At 44.8% G+C, this 17,917-nt stretch overlaps 1 protein-coding gene across 1 annotated transcript in view; it reads left to right on the forward strand.

Annotated features, from left to right (window-relative positions):
• The window catches only part of Nt5c2 (5'-nucleotidase, cytosolic II), a 125,911-nt gene that overhangs the window by 1,075 nt on the left and 106,919 nt on the right, over window positions 1-17,917 (forward strand). The gene's annotated exons all lie outside the window — the stretch shown is intronic.

A 17,917-nucleotide genomic window follows, 5' to 3' on the forward strand; every position in this document is an offset into this window, starting at 1 on the left:
GGGCTTTTCCCCACAGTCCCCGTCACTGTCCAAAGGCACAGTTATGAATTCAGTATGTCGTCTCTCTGACCCTTGTATGCGTTTGAGCTCCCATTCTGAATTAGACAGGAGAGACCTTTTTCTGTGGAGATTAATCTTTGAGCCAAAGATTTGACTCCAGGAATGAGGCAGAAGAGCCCTGCTGGCCGAGCCAGCTTCCCTCACATAGAGAACGAGATTTTTTTGAGTCTGCAGCGCATGTCCCCTGGCTTTATGCCACAGCTGTCCTGTTTCCCTGTCATTCACCAAAGGCCTGAGCTAAAGCTATCCTGGGCTCTTGGGCTCTGAAAGACTCTGGAAGTGGATGCTGGGACAGTGCTAACTAACCCTGGTGAAGAGTTACTGCCAGTCAGTCATTGTGCTGGCCTTCTATGCCGTTTTCCTTCCGCTGGCCATTTTTTTTCAAGATGGCTGTCATTCCTGTCTTATGGGTAACACGGAGGCTCAGGAGCAGCCCCAGGCCACCAGTAAGCATAGGCATGCATTCCTTCTTCAGTGTGCACGCAATTCCTCTTAGTGCTACGAAACTCTTGTCACTTGTCAAACATGATAGGGCTAAGTTGGCTTCAGAGAATTTTGGGCAAAACGAATGATCAGGTTTGTAATTTGAGGAACACTGAACTCAGAGTCAGAAGCGATGGGCTTCTCTGGGGTGGTGGAAGGTTGACTCTATACATGATTACACTTCTTAATCTGCTTCTGGATAAATGTCATCAGCATTTAAAAACATATGTATGTGTATGCACGTGCACCACTGACGTTTCTGGTACCCTTGGAGGCAGAAGAGGGTGTTAGATTACCTGGAACTGGATTATAGACAGCTGTGAGCCATGCTGTGGGTGCTGGGAATTGAACTGGGTCTTCTGGAAGAGCAGCCAGTCCTCTTAAGTACTGAGACATCTCTCCAGCATCATCAACATTTTTTTTTTCCAGGTGGGATACTGCTTCACTTTCACCACAAATGGCATGAGCAGGATGTGAAGATGGTAGGAAACCATCACAGTTTGTCCAGGCTCCTGGATGCTGTGTGGGAGAGGATACAGCCAGCTCTGATTGTGGTAGCAGCCTGGCTTGCACAACTGCAGAGAGTGGAAACAGTTAGAGCTTTCTTTGCACCCTGGCTCCAGTCTCACTTCCTTTATGTTCCTTGAGACTACTAGCTCCGTCTGATGTCCTGATTGGGATTCTACTGTTCCTTCCCACCCTTCAATAAGAGCAGTACCCCAAAGACACAGATAAACATAGGCTAGAAGAAAGTGAAGCAAAGGACTCAGACCCAGCAACGGGCAGCGTTCTTGAGGGATTTAGGGTGGACTCCGTTTTGCACTTTATCAACAGCTTACTTAAACGTTGCCCCTGGATTTTCTGCCTCCCTTTCTGGGCGTCCTGCTCTAGGCCAGGGCTTTGGCCTGACTGTCATGCGGGAAGTTATCTTGGCAAGCTCCATCCATAGCTCCTTCCAGCTGGCCAGATTTCCTGAGGGAGTACTTTGGCTGTGCCAGGGCTGTGTCTTCTTCTTCCTGTCAGCACTCAGGCCCATGGAGTTGTGGGTCACCGTCCCCACTTCTCCCTCATTCCACATCCTCCATAGTGTCTGCGGCTTTAGCAGGATGACTCTTCTCCTTGGCGTCCCTTGGTATTCAGGCATCTGTACTGGCCCGTCCTTGGGGTTCTGACAGGACACTCCGTCACATGCAGCCACTAAGAGCACCACCTGTGCACATTCACTATGTTCCCTTTTAAAAGGCCCTGCCCACCTCCACTCCCCTTCACTTTCTCTGCCTCTCTTTCCTGTCTCCTACTGCTCCTGTCCCTAGAGGCCTGTCTGTCCACTTCCCTTTCCCCTTTTTCTGATCCTTTCCCCTAATTAAAAAGAACCCTCCACTTGAACTCTGTCACGTGACCTCCCTCCCACTTGAACTCTGTCACATGACCTCCCCCCTCACTCTGCTCCCCCCCCTCTTGCTCACTGCCTTTTTAAAATGACAACAGCTTCAATTCTCAGACCCCTGCTGTGCCCCTTGACCTCTGTTTTCTAAAGTGGGCTAGACCTTTGGTAAAGATGTTTTGCTGAGAAATCTACATTTGTGTCATGGTTCTACCTAGCCATGTGACCTTGAACATATCACTGCTGTTTGCTAGACTTCAGTTTATTCATCTACCAAACTATCCAGTGAGTCATCTCCAAACCTGGCTGATCTTTAGAATTTCCTAAAAACTCAATATCAGATCCCCAGGCTTCACCCAAAGTGTTCTCCACTTAGCTCTCAAGAGGTTGCTGTGTGGTTTAGGTGAGATTCTGTATACCAAGTGGACACCTCGAGGCTTGCTGTGTGTGACTGTTCAATAGGCACTGAGGTCAGAAGTGTCGGCTCCATTCACTCAGCAAATGGTCACTGAGTGTTTACCCTGTGCCAGGTGCTGGAGCAGGTGCGTAAGGGATGGGGTGGGGAGGTTGTAACCTGTGGCCTCATCAGTGACGATGAGTTGTAACTCTCCAGTGGCCTTTGGTGTCTAGTGCCTCATGAGCATTGCTGGTCACTGTTTATCTGTGGGAGCTTGTGCAGGGTGCTATGGCACCCACCTGGGTTCTCAGCTGTCCTGGAGGCTAAGGCAGAGGACTCCCTTGGGTGTAGAGTCAGAGCTAACCTGAGTGGCACAGTGACATCCTTTTTAAAATAAGAATAAGCAGAGCCTGGTGGTACATGCGTATGATCCCAACATGCAGGAGACTAAGGCTGCAGTCCAGTGAACCTGGGTTATTTGGCATGTTCAAGGCCAGCCTGGACTATGTATGGAACCCTTGTCTCAAACAACCAAAACAACCTCCCTCTGGGGTCACCCTCCTCACTTTTTGATCTTGACTTAGGCTGTCTCTGTCTCTTTCCCTGGAATTTCTTCCCATGCTCCTACTATCATCAATGATCGCAATACTTTTGTTTTGTTTTGGTTATTGTCTTATTTTGAGATAGGCTCTCTCAGTGTAGCTTTGCCTGTTCTGGAACTCACTTTGTAGACGAAGCTAGTTTTGAACTAACTCAGAGAGATGTGCCTGCCTGTGCCTTCCAAGTGCTGGGATTAAAGGCATGTGCCACAATGCCCAGCTGAAATACATTTTTTAATGTTAAGATTTTATTTATGAACCTTTTCATTTTTCTTGTGCAGAAAGCTAAAAAAAAATATATAATCTTAGTGTAGCTGGTAGCCATGGGTGGTTGACTCACCAATCAAGCTATCTATAGTACAGCAAGAGCAGATAAAACCCTATTTTAGTTAATTTAATTTATTATTATTATTGTTGTTGTTGTTAGTTCTAGGATTTCAATTGTTGTGAAGAAATACCACTTTCATGGCAACTCTTACAAAAGCAACAACAACAAAAAAGAAAACATTTAACTGTGGTGACTCACCTACAGTTCAGAGGTTTAGTCCATATCATCATGGTGGAATGCAGGCAGACATGGTGCTTGAGAGGTACTAACTCAGAGGCAATAGGAAGTGGTCTGTCTCACTGGGCATGGCTTGAGCATATATGAGACCTCCAAGCCTGCATCCACAGTGACACACTTTCTTCAATAAGGCCACACCTATTCCAATAAGGCCACGCCTCCTAATAGTGCCACTCTCTTTGGGGGCCATTTTTTTTCAAACCACCACATTATTATTGTTGTTGTTGCTGTTGTTATTATTATTATTTTGGTTTTTCAAGACAGCATTTCTCTGTGTAGTCTTGGCTATCTTGAAACTAGCTCTGGAGACTAGGCTGGCCTTGAACTCACAAGAGAGCCATCTGCCTCTGCCATCCAAGTGCTGGGATTAAAATTTGTGCCACCACCTCCTAGCTACAAATAATTTTTTGAGACAGGGTCTCTTGTAGTTTAGGCTGGCCCCAAACATATTGTGTAGTGTTCAGAATGACCCTGATCCTCCTGCTTCTTTGGAAGTGCTGGAGTTATAGACATGTTCCACCATCTCCAGTTTATGCAGTACTGGGCAAATCAGGGCTTCATGCATGCTAGGCAAACATTCTACTAACTCACTACATTCCCAGCCCCTTTAAATTAATTTTGAGCTTAGCATACGAGTAAGGGTTCTATTACGGCATTTCCTCCACCCCGCAAAGATATTTGTTGCTGTGAAGCCCATGCTGGCCATAAGCTCTCACTATTCTTCCTACCTGAGGCCTGAAAATACTCATTATGGTATTTTCTTTTAAAAAATTACTTATTTAGGGTGTGTATGTATATATGTGTGTGCGTGTGCCATGGCACTTTTGTGAAGGTAAGAGAGCTTTCGGAAGCTGGTGTCACCTTTCCTCTTATTAAGGCAGGGTCTTGCTCTTATTTTTTGCTACTGTACTTCGTACATTGGGTTGCTCAGCCATAAGCTTCTGGGCAATCATCCTGCCTCCTGATAGAAGGTGTCATTCTGTAAATATGTTTCTCATACTGGCTAATGAATAAAGCACTGTTGGCCAATAGGAAAGCAAGATAGGTGGGACTAGGAGACAAGGAGTAAAGAGCAAGTAGGAAGGAGGAGTCAGCATGGAGAGTCTGGAGAGAGCAGGATGCCAGCCGGCTCTCTGGTAAGATGAGACCATGTGGAAATACATAGATTAAAAGAAATGGGTTGATACTTAAGACAGAGCTAGCCGATAAGAAACTAGTACCGGGCCAACAGCGTTATATCAAATACAGAGTCTCAGTGTGTTAATTGGGGCTGGTGCGGCTGCGGGACAAGACCAGTGGCGGGAGGAAAAACCTACTCCTTGTAGTCTCCATCTCCCATCTCCCTGTAAGAGTGCTGGCATTACAGATATGTGCTGTCACATTGAGCGTGTGTGTGTGTGTGTGTGTGTGTGTGTGTGTGTGTGTATGTGAGAGAGAGAGAGAGAGAGCGAGCGAGCGAGAGAGAAACAGTCTTCCCATGTTATCCTGGCTGTCCTGGAACTCTTTATGTGGACTATGCTGGCCTCAAACTCACAGAGATCTTCCCCTTTCTGATTCTGAGTGCTGGGACTAAAGATGTACATCACCATGCTCAGCCACACAGAGCAGCTTTTAACATGGGCTCCAGGGATTGAAGTTTGGTTCTCAGACTTATGAGGCTAGCCCCTTTACTACTACTAAGCTATGTCCCTGGCCTCCTGTTATGTCACTTTAAAACATGCATGCCATACTTCGTTCTTATTCATCCTTAAGATTCAAGTGTTAGTTCCTCCACGAAACCTTCCTTGATATCTACAGTGTATTGCTGTCCCACCTACGAACTCTCCTCTTCCCCGTCCTCCTCCATCTGTACAGCCTTTGCAGCACTCACATGACTCCTATTTACTCACTGTCTTCTGCTGTGATTATTCTAATGTGAACCAAGGGCTCTGTGGTGGTTTGAAAGAAAATGGCCCCCGTAGGCCCATAGGGAGTGAGTGGCACTATTAGGAGGTGTGGCCTTGTTGAAGAAAGTGTTGCTTTTATCGGTTGATGAGTAAAGCTGTTTTGGCCAATGACCTGGCAGAATGGAGCCAGGCAGAAAATCCAAACCGAAATACAGAGTGAAAGAAGGTGGAGTCAGGGAGATGCCATGTAGCTGCTGAAGGAGAAAGACATCAGAGCATTGCCGGTGAGTCACGGCCTCGTGGTGATGCACAGATTAATAGAAATGGGTTAATTTAAATGTGAGAGCTAGTTAGTAATATGCCTGAGCCAAACAACTATAATGAATACTAACCCTCAGAGTGTTACTTTGTAAGCTGCGGTGGGAGAAAAACCACTCCAGCAGGATCAGACAAGAAAGGTATGCAACTGCCAGTGTCGATCCTGCCGCCTGCATGCAGACCCTGCCACCTGCAGACCCAGATGCAGGACTCTCAGCTCCTTACCCAGCCTGTCTTAAGTCTGCCTGTGCTCCAACACGCCCCACCATGATTAGTGGGCTAACCCTCTGAAACTGCAAACCACCCTCAGGTAACTGCTTTCCTTTATAAGAGTTGCTGTGGTCATGGTGTGTCTTCACATCAGTAGAAACCCTGACTAAGACAGGCTCCTTATATAACCCTTCTTCCTCCATATCCACTTCTCACTGTTCAAGGCTACTGTAATGAAAGAAAAGTACAAGTGCTTGTCGTTGGCCTGAAACCAAGAATGAGATCCAGAAGGAAAAAAAAAATCAATAAATTTGACTTCATCAGAATTAAAAGCCTTTTGCTTTCTATAAAAGGCTCTGTTAGAAAAATGAGAAGACAATCCATACACTGGGAGATATAAAAAGAACTCTCTAAACATAGCAATAAGAAAGCATGTTTTAAATACAAAGTGGAAAAGAGTCCTGAACAGATATTTCTTCCAAAGGGAACCCTCAAGTGGCAAATGGGCACATGGAAACTCATCACCAGCTTAAAGAAATGCAAAGCAAAACAAGAATGACATAACATTCCAGACCTACCACAGTGGCTAAAATGCAGACTCTTCAGAACAGGTGGGGATCCAAAGTGATCCAGCTACTCCAGAGATGCCTTGGTGGTTAGCCTAGAAAGTGAACCTATGTTCACATAAAAAATGTGTTCATAAATGTTCATGACAGCTTTATTTATAATAGACTAACACGGACAACAGCCTGTGATAACAGGTTTCCACAGGTGACTGCATGAACAAGTTTCAGTGCCGCCACATAGTAGGATATACTCAGGGTTGAAAATAATGAATTACTCCTACACGGCAAGTCAGGTGAGTCAGGCACATGTTGTGGAATATAATTTTTAAGGTGTGTTGCATTTGTTTATGCTGTGGAACATTTGCTTTAATGATGCAAAGATGTGTTGCATTCCTTTATGTTGTGTTTGTTTAACTCTGTGAAGCTGTGATTCTTTGCCGGTCTAAAACACCTGATGTAAAGAGCTGAACGGCCAATAGTCAGGCAGGAGAAAGGATTAGGTGGAACTGGCATGCAGAGAGAATAAATACAGGGAGAAAAAGAAGAGAGGGGAAGAAATGAGGGAGGAAGGAGGAGGACATTGGGGCCAGCCACGGAGGCAGTGTGAAAGTAAGATACACAGAAGAAAAGGGAGAAAAGCCCAGAGGCAAAAGGTAGTCAGGATAATTTAAGAAAAGCTGGCAAGAAACAAGCCAAGATAAGTCCAGGAGTTTATAAGTAATTATTATAAGTAATAATAAGCCTCTGTGGTGTGTGTGTGTGTGTGTGCGTGTGTGTGTACTTATCTGGGATCTGGATGACCCCTCCCCAAAAAGTAAAAAGGTTATGGTCCTGACTTCCCTCAGTGATGGATGTTAGCTACACCAACTACAGGCACATGCCCATGATTTCCATCCATTACTCAGGAGACTGAAAGAACTTGAGCTCAAGGCCAGCCTGGGCTGCAAAGCAAGTTCCAGGTTTGTGCGGGCTGTGTAATAGAGGACCTTATTTCAGAAACAATCAAACAAAAACTCGAGTGAACTATAGTGCATTTTGTTGAGTTTAAAAAAACTTCAAAATAATTATATTTTGATATTCCATTATAGTCTGGAAGTGTTAATGATTATTGACAGTTCTGTTACTTAAAACAATACACATTCAGAGAGAGAGAGAGAGAGACTGAGAGAGAGAGAGAGCTCCCCAAATAAGGTCCACAGCAGAGTTAGTATACTGTCACTTTCCTGTTTTCGATTGTGTGCTGTGGTTATGTAAGTTTCCGTGGAGGCCTGGTAAGCAGTACATGGGAACTTCCTGTACTATTTCTATAACTTCTCGTGAGCTTAAACTATTCCAAAGTAAGACATATATAGATATGTTGTGTGATATTTGTACACTGTGTGAAGATGTATTTGCTGTGATTGGTGTAATAAAAAGCTGAACAGCTAATAGCTAGGCAGGAGGTGCAGGTGGAGTTTCCAGAGAGAGAGGAAGTAGGAGGTGAACCTGGGCACACGAGACACGCCAGGCCAGAAGACACACAGGAAGCAGGGTGGGTGCACATGACAGAAGGTGGGTTAATAGAAATGGTTAGTTCAAGTTAGAGGAGCTAGTTAGGAACAAGCCTAAGCTATAGGCTGAGCTTTTATAATTAATAAGTGTCCATGTCATAATTTGGGAGCTGGCTGGCAGGACAGAGAAGGACTCATTTAATAAATATTGGGAAATGTTCTTATGAGGTACATGACAGAGCATGTACCTCTTTTTTATGTTTTGGTTTTTTGAGACAGGGTTTCTCTGTAGTTTTGGAGCCTGGCCTGGAACTGGCTCTGTAGGCCACGCTGGCCTTGAACTCACAGAGATCCGTCTGCCTCTGCCTCCTGAGTATTGGGATTAAAGGCATGTGCTGCCAGTGCCCGGCTCCCATGTCACTTTCAAATGTCTGGCAAAAGTAGTATACACACACACACATGCACACATGCACACACACATGCACACATGCATATACACACACACCCCTCCAGCTAACATCCATCACTGAGGGAAGTCAGGGCCATAACCTGGAGGCAGGAGCTGATGCAGAGGCCATGGAGGGGTGCTGCTTACTGGCTTGGTCCTATGGTTTACTCAGCCTGCTTTTTTAGCAGGATTCCCTCCCTAGGGATGGCACCCTCCCACATCAGTCATCAATGAAGAAAATGCCTACAGCCAGTTTGGTGGGATATGTTCTCAGTTGAGGGTCCCTCTTCCAAAATAACTGTAGTTTGTGTCAAGGTGACATAAAACTAGCCAGCACATGCAGTTTCTTGGTGCTTAAACCTCTCTGTATTCAAATGCGTGCCCTCTCTCTTCTCTCATCCCCTCTCTCCCCCATTCCTCCTTTATAGAATTTTCTCGTCATTTTTGTACTGGTAGGTTAGGCTGCACCTGAGTTTCTGAGTCCCGCCCAGGATTGGTCCAGTTTCTCTTCAGGACCGCGGACAGCTCCACCTGTCCTGCTGTGGGTATCTGCTTCCCCCATGCCCCCTTCTCTTCCTCTTCCTCCCACTTCTTCCTCTGCTGGTGGAGTCACACATTTGATTGTCATCCCTGTGGTGGGTGCCTGGCTTTTAGACGTCATAGAGTTGGAATCAGAGTGAACTGGGAAGATTCTCTGCTGAATCTTAGAGAAGGATTTCCCACTGTGATGGTTCAGGGTTATGAATTGTTAACTGGGGAAGAAATAAAGGATCTGAGGACTTACCAGTCCTCAGATTTTTCCTATGCTTACAAGCTTGTTGCTGGAAAAGAAAAATCTTTCAGAATGAATAAAAATACTGTCTTGAGGTTAAAAACAAAAACAAAAATGAATTCCAGTCTGAGGAGGTCCAGCCAGTAGACATCTGTCCCCAGGCTTGAAGATGGCAGCCACATGGTGGGAGCTATTCTCTGCCTTCCACACGTGCTCTCTGGTGTATGTGTGCATCTCACCCTTCACAAACTAAACAAATGGGGGAAATAGAATTCCAGTTTGAATAGAAAGCAGTGCTTCCTTTATTAGTAGCTCCTGTGAGAGAGGACAGAGCTGCACCGCATGGGAGGAGGCACCAAGGGCTTGGGAGGGACTGCTGGCCTGGACATGAGAAGTGTGTGGCCTCTGGAGGCAGATGAGGCATTTCACACATTCCATAGCGTACCCCGAACACAAAGTTAAAGAATATATCTTACACTTTAAAATTATTACTTGGGTGTACATGTGTAGATCAGGCTGGTCTCAAATTCACAGCAACCTGCCTACCAAGTGGTGGGATCACAGTTGTATGTAGCCATGCCTGGCCGTCTTTGTTTGGGGATTTTTTTTTTGAGACAATTTTCACTGTGTAGCCCAAGAAGGCCTGGTACTCTCTGTGTTGCCCACTCAGGCCTTGATCTCGTGGCAGGTCTCCTGCCTTGGCCTTTGAAATGCTGGGATTACAGGTGTGTGCGAGTATACGTGGCTCTGTCTCATGCTCTTCTGATATGAGAGATCTGTCTCCTCATGCTCGGCTTTCTGACTGCGTGTGGTGTGGACGGATGGCCTGAGTTCCAGCTGCCTTCCGTTGCTTCTCTCAGGGTATTTAATCGATGCCAGGAGAAGAAACCAACACACTTGCTTTCTTTTATTTTTTAAATTAAAAAATTGTGTGTGTGTGTGTGTGTGTGTGTGTGTGTGTAAAAATGCATATTGCCACAGTTAATGTGTAGTCTGAGGACAGCTTGAGGGGGCTGATTTTCTCCTTCTACCATGGAGGTTGTGGTGCTTGAACTCAGGTCGTCAGGCTTGGTGGCAAGCGCCTTTATCTGCTTAGCCTTCTCAGTGGACCCTTTCTTCCTTCTTTCCTTTTAAAACTATTTGTTATTATAAAAAGAAGTTTTCCTACATGTATGTCGTTGGTGCTTTGTATTAGTTTGTCTGTTTCTGTTCCCTGTTGCCTTCCCCTGTGTTGCATGCCCTGTGTCCCTTCTCCTCCTTCAGATAGTCCCTCTGCTTTCTCGACATGTGCATCCCATAGTCTCACTTTCTTCCCTTAAGTCCTCTCCCTCTCTCATGATGCCCTTTCTAGTTTATGACACACTGTCTTAGAGTATCTGCTGCTGTGAAGAGACACCATGACCATGACAACTCTTTTTTAAAGATTTATGAGAGAGAGAGAGAGAGAGAGAGAGAGAGAGAGAGAGAGAGAGAGAGAGAGTGTGTGTGTTCTGCCTTCATGTATGCCTGAGGGCACCAGCTCTCATTAGGGATGACTGTAAGCCACCATGTGGTTGCTGGGAATTGCAGCAAATATATTGCAAAAATAACACATGACCTTAACACTTAATCTCTTCAGCCCCAAAAGGTGGTGTTTCCTTTCTATGTCTGACTTATTTTGTTTAACCTAGTCATCTCTGGTTGTATCCATTCTTCTATTTGTTATAATTTCACTTTTCTTTATGGATGAATAAAGTTCTATTTTGTATTCATACCACATTTTCATACCTGTTCATCTGTTAGTAAGCATATAGGTCAGTTCCATATCCCAGCTGTGATGAATAGTAGCAGTGTACGTAAATACATGCATACACACATGCATGCATACATAGGTACATGTGCAGCTATCCGTGCTAAGCTGACTTAGAGCAGCAGAGCTAGGTAATTACAGTGGTTCTGTGGTAGAACAGATGGAGATGAAGTATCAAGGTTAACATGAGGAGACAAGGGTTGGCTCAGCAGTAAGAGCACTTCCTGTTCTTCTAGAGGATTCCCAGCATCCATGTCAGATGGCTCACGTATATACAACTGTGTACCTGTACATAACTCCAGGAAACCCAGTGACCTCTTCCAGACTCTGCTTCTGGCACCCACATTCATGTGCACACACACACACACATTGACATACACATATGCACACACACACACACACAGCACCCACATTCATGTGAGCACACACGCACACTGACACACACAGCACCCACATTCATGTGAGCACACACACACACTGACATACACATATGCACACACACACAGTGACACACACATTCCTGTGCACACACACACAGACATACACAGCACCCGCATTCATGTGAGCACACACACACACACGCACACACATTGACATACACATATGCACACATACACACACTGACACACACAGCACCCACATTCAGTGCACACACTCACTGACTGACATACACAGCACCCACATTCACACACGCATTGACATACACAGCACTCACATTCATGTGCACACACACACACACAGACACACTGACACACACAGCACCCACATTCATGTGAGCACACACACACTGACACACACAGCACCCACATTCATGTGTACACACACACACACTGACACACACAGCACCCACATTCAGTGCACACACTCACTGACTGACATACACAGCACCCACATTCACACACGCATTGACATACACAGCACTCACATTCATGTGCACACACACACACACACACACACTGACACACACAGCACCCACATTCATGTGAGCACACACACACTGACACACACTGACACACACAGCACCCACATTCATGTGTACACACACACATACTGACACACACAGCACTCACATTCATGTGAGCACACACACACACACACTGACATACACAGCACCCACGTTCATGTGAGCACACACACACACACAGCACCCACATTCATGTGAGCACACACAGCACCCACATTCATGTGTACACACACACTGACATACACATAATTAAAAATCAACAAGAGTTTTATTTTTCGAGAGTCTCACTGTGTGGCCCTGGCTGGCCTGGTACTTGTTATTTAGACCGGGCTGGCCCTGAACTCTACCTACCTGTGCCTCAAACATAAAAATTAATCTTAAAAATGTTAATATATGAAAGAAGCCATTTTCAGCTTCTTTCATATATTCAGAAAGACGCTGTTCTTGACCTAGTTTCATCTAACAAACAAAGCATGTGCACACACACAAACAAAAGCCCATGGAGTACAAAGGAGAAAGGGAGACTATAGAGGTGTATAAGAGGCTGTGTGCCCCTAGCTGCATCCTTTTCTGGGTTATTTTCCTAGTCTGCTAGCTCACTGCCATTCATGGGAATGCTGTTCCTTTCTTAATAAGCTGCCTGTACCTATTTCTGTTTCTAATCATCAGAAAAGCCCAGAGGAAAAGCAAGATTAGATAAAGGCAAAAGGGCAGAGGGCTGGGAGGGGACAATTCACAAGCATGGCGGCCTGGACCTGAGCCTTAGATACAGAGTGGAAGAGAACCAGCTCTCAAACGTTCACTTCTGACCTGCGTGTACATACTGTGACACACATGTACATGTGTTAGAACACACACACATATATACAAACATACTAATAATAGTAAAATTTATTTTTTGTCAGAGAATTGGTCACCACCTAACATGGGTGCTAGGAACCAGACTCTGGCCCTCTGGACAACACAAGTGCTCCTAACCTCAGAGCCGTTCTCCAGCTCTTTCCTTTTTTAAGAAAGGAAAGACAGGACTGGACAGGCGGCTCAGAGGTTAAGAGCACTGGCTGCTTTTCCAGAGTTCAATTCCCAGCCACACGGTGGCTCACAATGAGATCTGGTGCCCTCTTCTGGCATGCAGGCATACATTCTGGCAGGATACTGTATACTGTATACATAACAAAGAAGTAAATCTAAAAAAAAAAAAAAAAAAAAGGAAAGGAAAAATAAGAGGAGGGCTGAAGAATGATTCTACGGAGAAGAGAAGATGAAAAAGTTCAAGACCAAAATAAAATATAAAGATAGGAGGACATTTTAAAATGCAAACAAGCTAGGTGTTATAGTGCACACCTTTAATCCCAGAATTTGAGAGGCAGAGGCAAGTGTGTCTCAGCTCTGGGCCAGCCAAGGTTACACAGTGATACTCTGTCTCAAACAAAACAAAACAGAATAACCAGGCGGGTGCACATCTGTAATCTTAGCTTGGAAAGTAGAGACAGAAGATGAGGGGTAAAATGTCATCTTTAGCTACATTGTAAGTTCAAAGCCAGCCTGAGCTGAAAGAGACACTGCTCCAGGAAGGAAAACGAAGGCTGTTAAGATAGCTTAGTAGGTAATTGCCAGGCCTGTTGATCTGAGTTTGATTCCTCACACGGAGAAAGAGAATCTCCTGCAGAAACTTGTCATCTGATCTCCACACACATTGTAACACATGTGTCTTCCCAGGAAGTAAATGTAAAAATATCATTTAACTTTCCCTTAAAAAATAAACAAAAAACAGTGAGGAAAAGTTTTTAAAAAGTCAACAAAACCTAAGGATATATGAAAGATAATAAAAGAAAGGCACAGAGTTTGGACTGGCAAGATGGCTCAGTGGGTAGCGTTGGCTGTGTGACCCGTTTGAGCCCTGGAGCCCATATGAAGGTGAATGCCAACTTGAGAATATCCTTCTGTCCTCCACAAGCATGCATGGCTCTCTGGTGCTCTGCTGATAGTATAATAACTGTTATCATCACAACAATAATGTTTTTAAAAGCAGAACAATGTAAGTAAAAACAACACTAACATTATATTAAAAAGAAAACAAGGGTGGTTCTGGGCTGAGGCTGGCCGTTAGCTGTATTTGCAGAGGTGTGGGCTCCTGGCCTTTGTGGTGTTTCTGTTGTTGCCCAGTCTGTACTGCACAGTTCGGAGTCTGATGTCCATCAGAGCTGGTCCGCTGTGGCAGTTTTCCTTCTTCGCAAAGTACCTGAGGTCTTTTCTGGTCTTCACCTAACTTTGCAGTCTGTGTGATAAGCAGATTGCCTCACCATTCACTCCCCAGACTGTACCTGCTGCAGTAGCCAATGCTCTGCTGGGGGGTGGAGGGGTCTGGAAGTGTGGAGGACCTGCTGGGGGATGTAACTGGGTATCAAGGACACTCTTGGAATGACAGATGGTAGTCCCAGAGGATCTCAGACTGAGCGCCATCCATCACACTCCACCCATGGCTCATCCGGTTGGTGACTACTCCAATGAGAGTGGGGCGTTTTCCTGTGTCCTGCCAGCCTGAGTCAAGCCTCTTGCCACTGTCCCCTTCAGCTCACCAGTGTCTGGTCCTCTGGTCCTTCAGCACGGCCTCCCAGGGTCTTCAGTGTCCAGGGGCTTGGGAATTCACATTGATGTCTCTGATACACGATTTCTCCATATTCTCGGGTCCCCAGGGGACTCAAGTTTAAGAATAGGTTCTATTCCAAGATGGTGCCTGGCGCACTGCCCTGTAAGTCACATAGTGTAGCCAAATGGGGTTTCTTTCCACCTCTGACCTGCCCGCCACAGTAATTCTTGCCCCACAAAGCCCACAATTGGCATTGTACAAGGCCCAGGAGAGCTGTGCTTTCCCTGAGGGTAGGCCTTCTTCTGCTTTCTCGGCTTACACATAGAGTCTGCCATCTTACTCAGAAGCCAGGAAACATGTTTTCAAGAGGTAGGTTATATAAATGCTTTGTGTTTGTTTTTATTAATAAACAATGAGAAGTTTGATGACATGTCCAGTTGGGCGCAGCTAGAAAATGGTGGGTTTGAGTCCTAAATTAAATTTCTCTGACTGCAAGCAGGGCTTCTTTGTAAACACCATGCCCCTAGTTGATAAATTAGCCGTTCTAAGTGTGCCAGTCATGGCATTGGTTACAGGCAGTGTTATATGGCGCCACCACTGAAGCTTCTGCAGCCTCCCAAACAGAAGCTCTTCACTCACTAACAGTACCTCTTCAGCCTCTGTGTTTCCACCTCCTGGAAACCTCTCCACATCCATGATTTTGACTGTTCTGTGTATCTTGTCTACAGTCATACATATAGAACCATGTAATATTTGTCTTTTTGCTGATTCTTTTTACTTACAATTCCTTAAAGGGCTGCTCTGTTCCTTTTCTGTTGCTTAGAGTCCGTGATGGTGGATTTCAGGCATGGTGACAGGAACAGCTGAGAGCTGACATCTTGATCCAAAAGCTGGAGTGGGGGAAAGAACACAGAGGGACTGGTGAATGGCTTTTACCCCAGTGACACACTTCCTCGTCAAGGCCACACCTCCTAATCCTTCCCAACAGTTCTGCCAACTGGAGACCAGATTTTCAAAGATATGAGATATTGAGGCCATTTTCATTGTGTGTTTTATCTTGTTTTGTTTTTTGAGACAGAGTTTCTCTGTATAGCTTTGGAGTCTGTCTTGGAACTCACTCTGCAAATCAGGCTGGTCTCGAACTCACAGAGATTCATCTGCCTCTGCCTCCTGAGTGCTGGAATCAAAGGCGTGCGCCACCACCACCCGGCACCCTTCCTATTTAGATAATCTCAAGGTCCATCCCTATTGTAGCGTGTATGAGAACTTCACTTCTCTTTGGGACATAATAGAGTCTTGTGATTACAAATAAGAAAGACCCTCTCAGAGCTCCAGGAGTGATGGTAATTATTGTAAGCAACCTTTCCAAATGGAGAAATCTGATTCCTAGAAGCTCACTGACAGTCAGTCATATGGCATGGGGTAGGGGATCAAAATGTCTCATTGTTCTCTTAGTGGTAAAAGTTTGTAGTCTCTGATATTTGGCCATTATGTCGACGTAGTGATATTCTGTTTGGTGATAGCCTTCTGTGTGATCTGGCACTTATAACCAGCATCTTCTTGCCCTATAAAAAGCAGCCTCCAGACTTTTGCTAATTCCATGTTTCTATCATTTGCAGTGATAGGCTGTCTTCTCTTTATGCCAATGGACAATCTGCAAAAGATTTTGGTTTTATTTTCTGACTGATTCCTGTTAATGCCCAGTCATTTCATGTCACTTGCCCAAAAAGCTACCTGTTTATGGGGCAGTTAGCTGGCCTTTGGCTCTTTTGGGTGGGAAGTCACATGCTATCAAGCCTGCCTCTCCCAGGGAAGTTTGGGGCAGGCAGGTGTACAGACAGTGATTAACTTCATCTCTGTACAGCAGCTGTTCCATCCATTACCAGGCTGTTGATGGTTCTTAGCTCTGTGGCCTTCACCTGTTTCTGGGGCTTCACAAACAGGGGAGCAAAGACATCAACTCTGAGCTGATAATTCTTACAGAGGTATTTCTGCACACATTTCTAGATTATACAAAGTATTGCCGTATGGTCATGCATAGTTTGGAGTTGCTTAGAATATGCTTGGCTTACATCTAGCTATGTACTGAGTTTCTGAATAGGATTGTTTCTCTAAGACTGAATGTCTGTTTTCAGTTCTCTTGCCAAATCTACAGTAACAGGAAGGCATTCAGAGCACAGGGTACACTGATAGATAACATATCAGATTCCAACACACCCACCCACACACATTTGTACATACAGGTACATACCTGAACATGTATTCACACACACACAATCTCAGTACAAAAGCCACCACTTTGTTCAACAAATATAAAAAATTCACCATCTCTTAAGTTCTAAATGGACTCATGAAGAAATAGAAAAGCTGAATGTACCTATACTAAGCAATGAGTTTCATCAATAATCAAGGGCCTTCCAGAAAAGAAAATATCAGGAACATATTATTTATTGGTGAATTCTCTATATATTTAAAGGAAAGTCAACAGTATCTTAAAACTCTTGGAAAGGAAACAGAAGAGAGAACATTTTTTTACTCATTATATGAGGCTTGTATTCAATATCACGAGTCAAAGATATCTCCCAAAGAAAGCTACAGATAGCCATTCTTTGTACAGATGCAAAACTCTTCAATACTAGCAAACTAAGTCAAGCACCCTACTAAGAGAGCTGTATATAGTGACCAAATGGGGCTTAGCTCATTAATTTAGTGGTACATCAACCAATGTGATACACCAAATTAATAAAAGTCCATGCACGATTTTTTCAGTAGACACAGAAAAGACACTATATTATTTCATAATAAAAACACTGAGGTGGAAATAGGAGGATACATCTTTGCTTTGTGAAGGATATCTACAAAAAAAGGAGAATGTGATGTACAGCGAGTCACTGGGACCCTACAAGCTGCCGGGTTCAGAGGTGCCATGGGAAGCTCCTCAATTGACCGGAAAAGGAGTGCAGGACACAAGGGTGATCTGGTTCTCAGCACCAACATTGACTCCTGCGTCTGGTGCCATAGTGTGAGGCCACATCATTGCCCACAGTCAGCCCTGTCATGGCAGCTGCCTCCCTTTCCTTTCCAACCCTGATTTCACAGTCCTCGTTCTCAAGAGTGAACCTCAGGGCTCCTACAGGCAGAGCTTTGCCCTCTTTTTTTTTTTTTTTTTCTTTTTTTTCAATGTCAGAATCAACTCCAGAACGTTGTCCTCTAATAATTTCTTTTTGTAACTTATTTTTAGTTCATGTTCATTGATGTTTTGCCTATAAGTCTGTGTGAGGGTGTCAGAAGCCCTGGAATTGGAGTTAAGACAGGCATGAGCTGCCTTGTGGGTGCTGGAAATTAACCCCAGTCCTCCGGAAGAGCAGTCAGTGCTCATAAGTGCCGAGCCGTCTC

Source organism: Phodopus roborovskii, unplaced genomic scaffold (assembly GCF_943737965.1).
Source record: "Phodopus roborovskii unplaced genomic scaffold, PHOROB, whole genome shotgun sequence".
NCBI classification, from domain to species: Eukaryota; Metazoa; Chordata; class Mammalia; order Rodentia; family Cricetidae; genus Phodopus; species Phodopus roborovskii.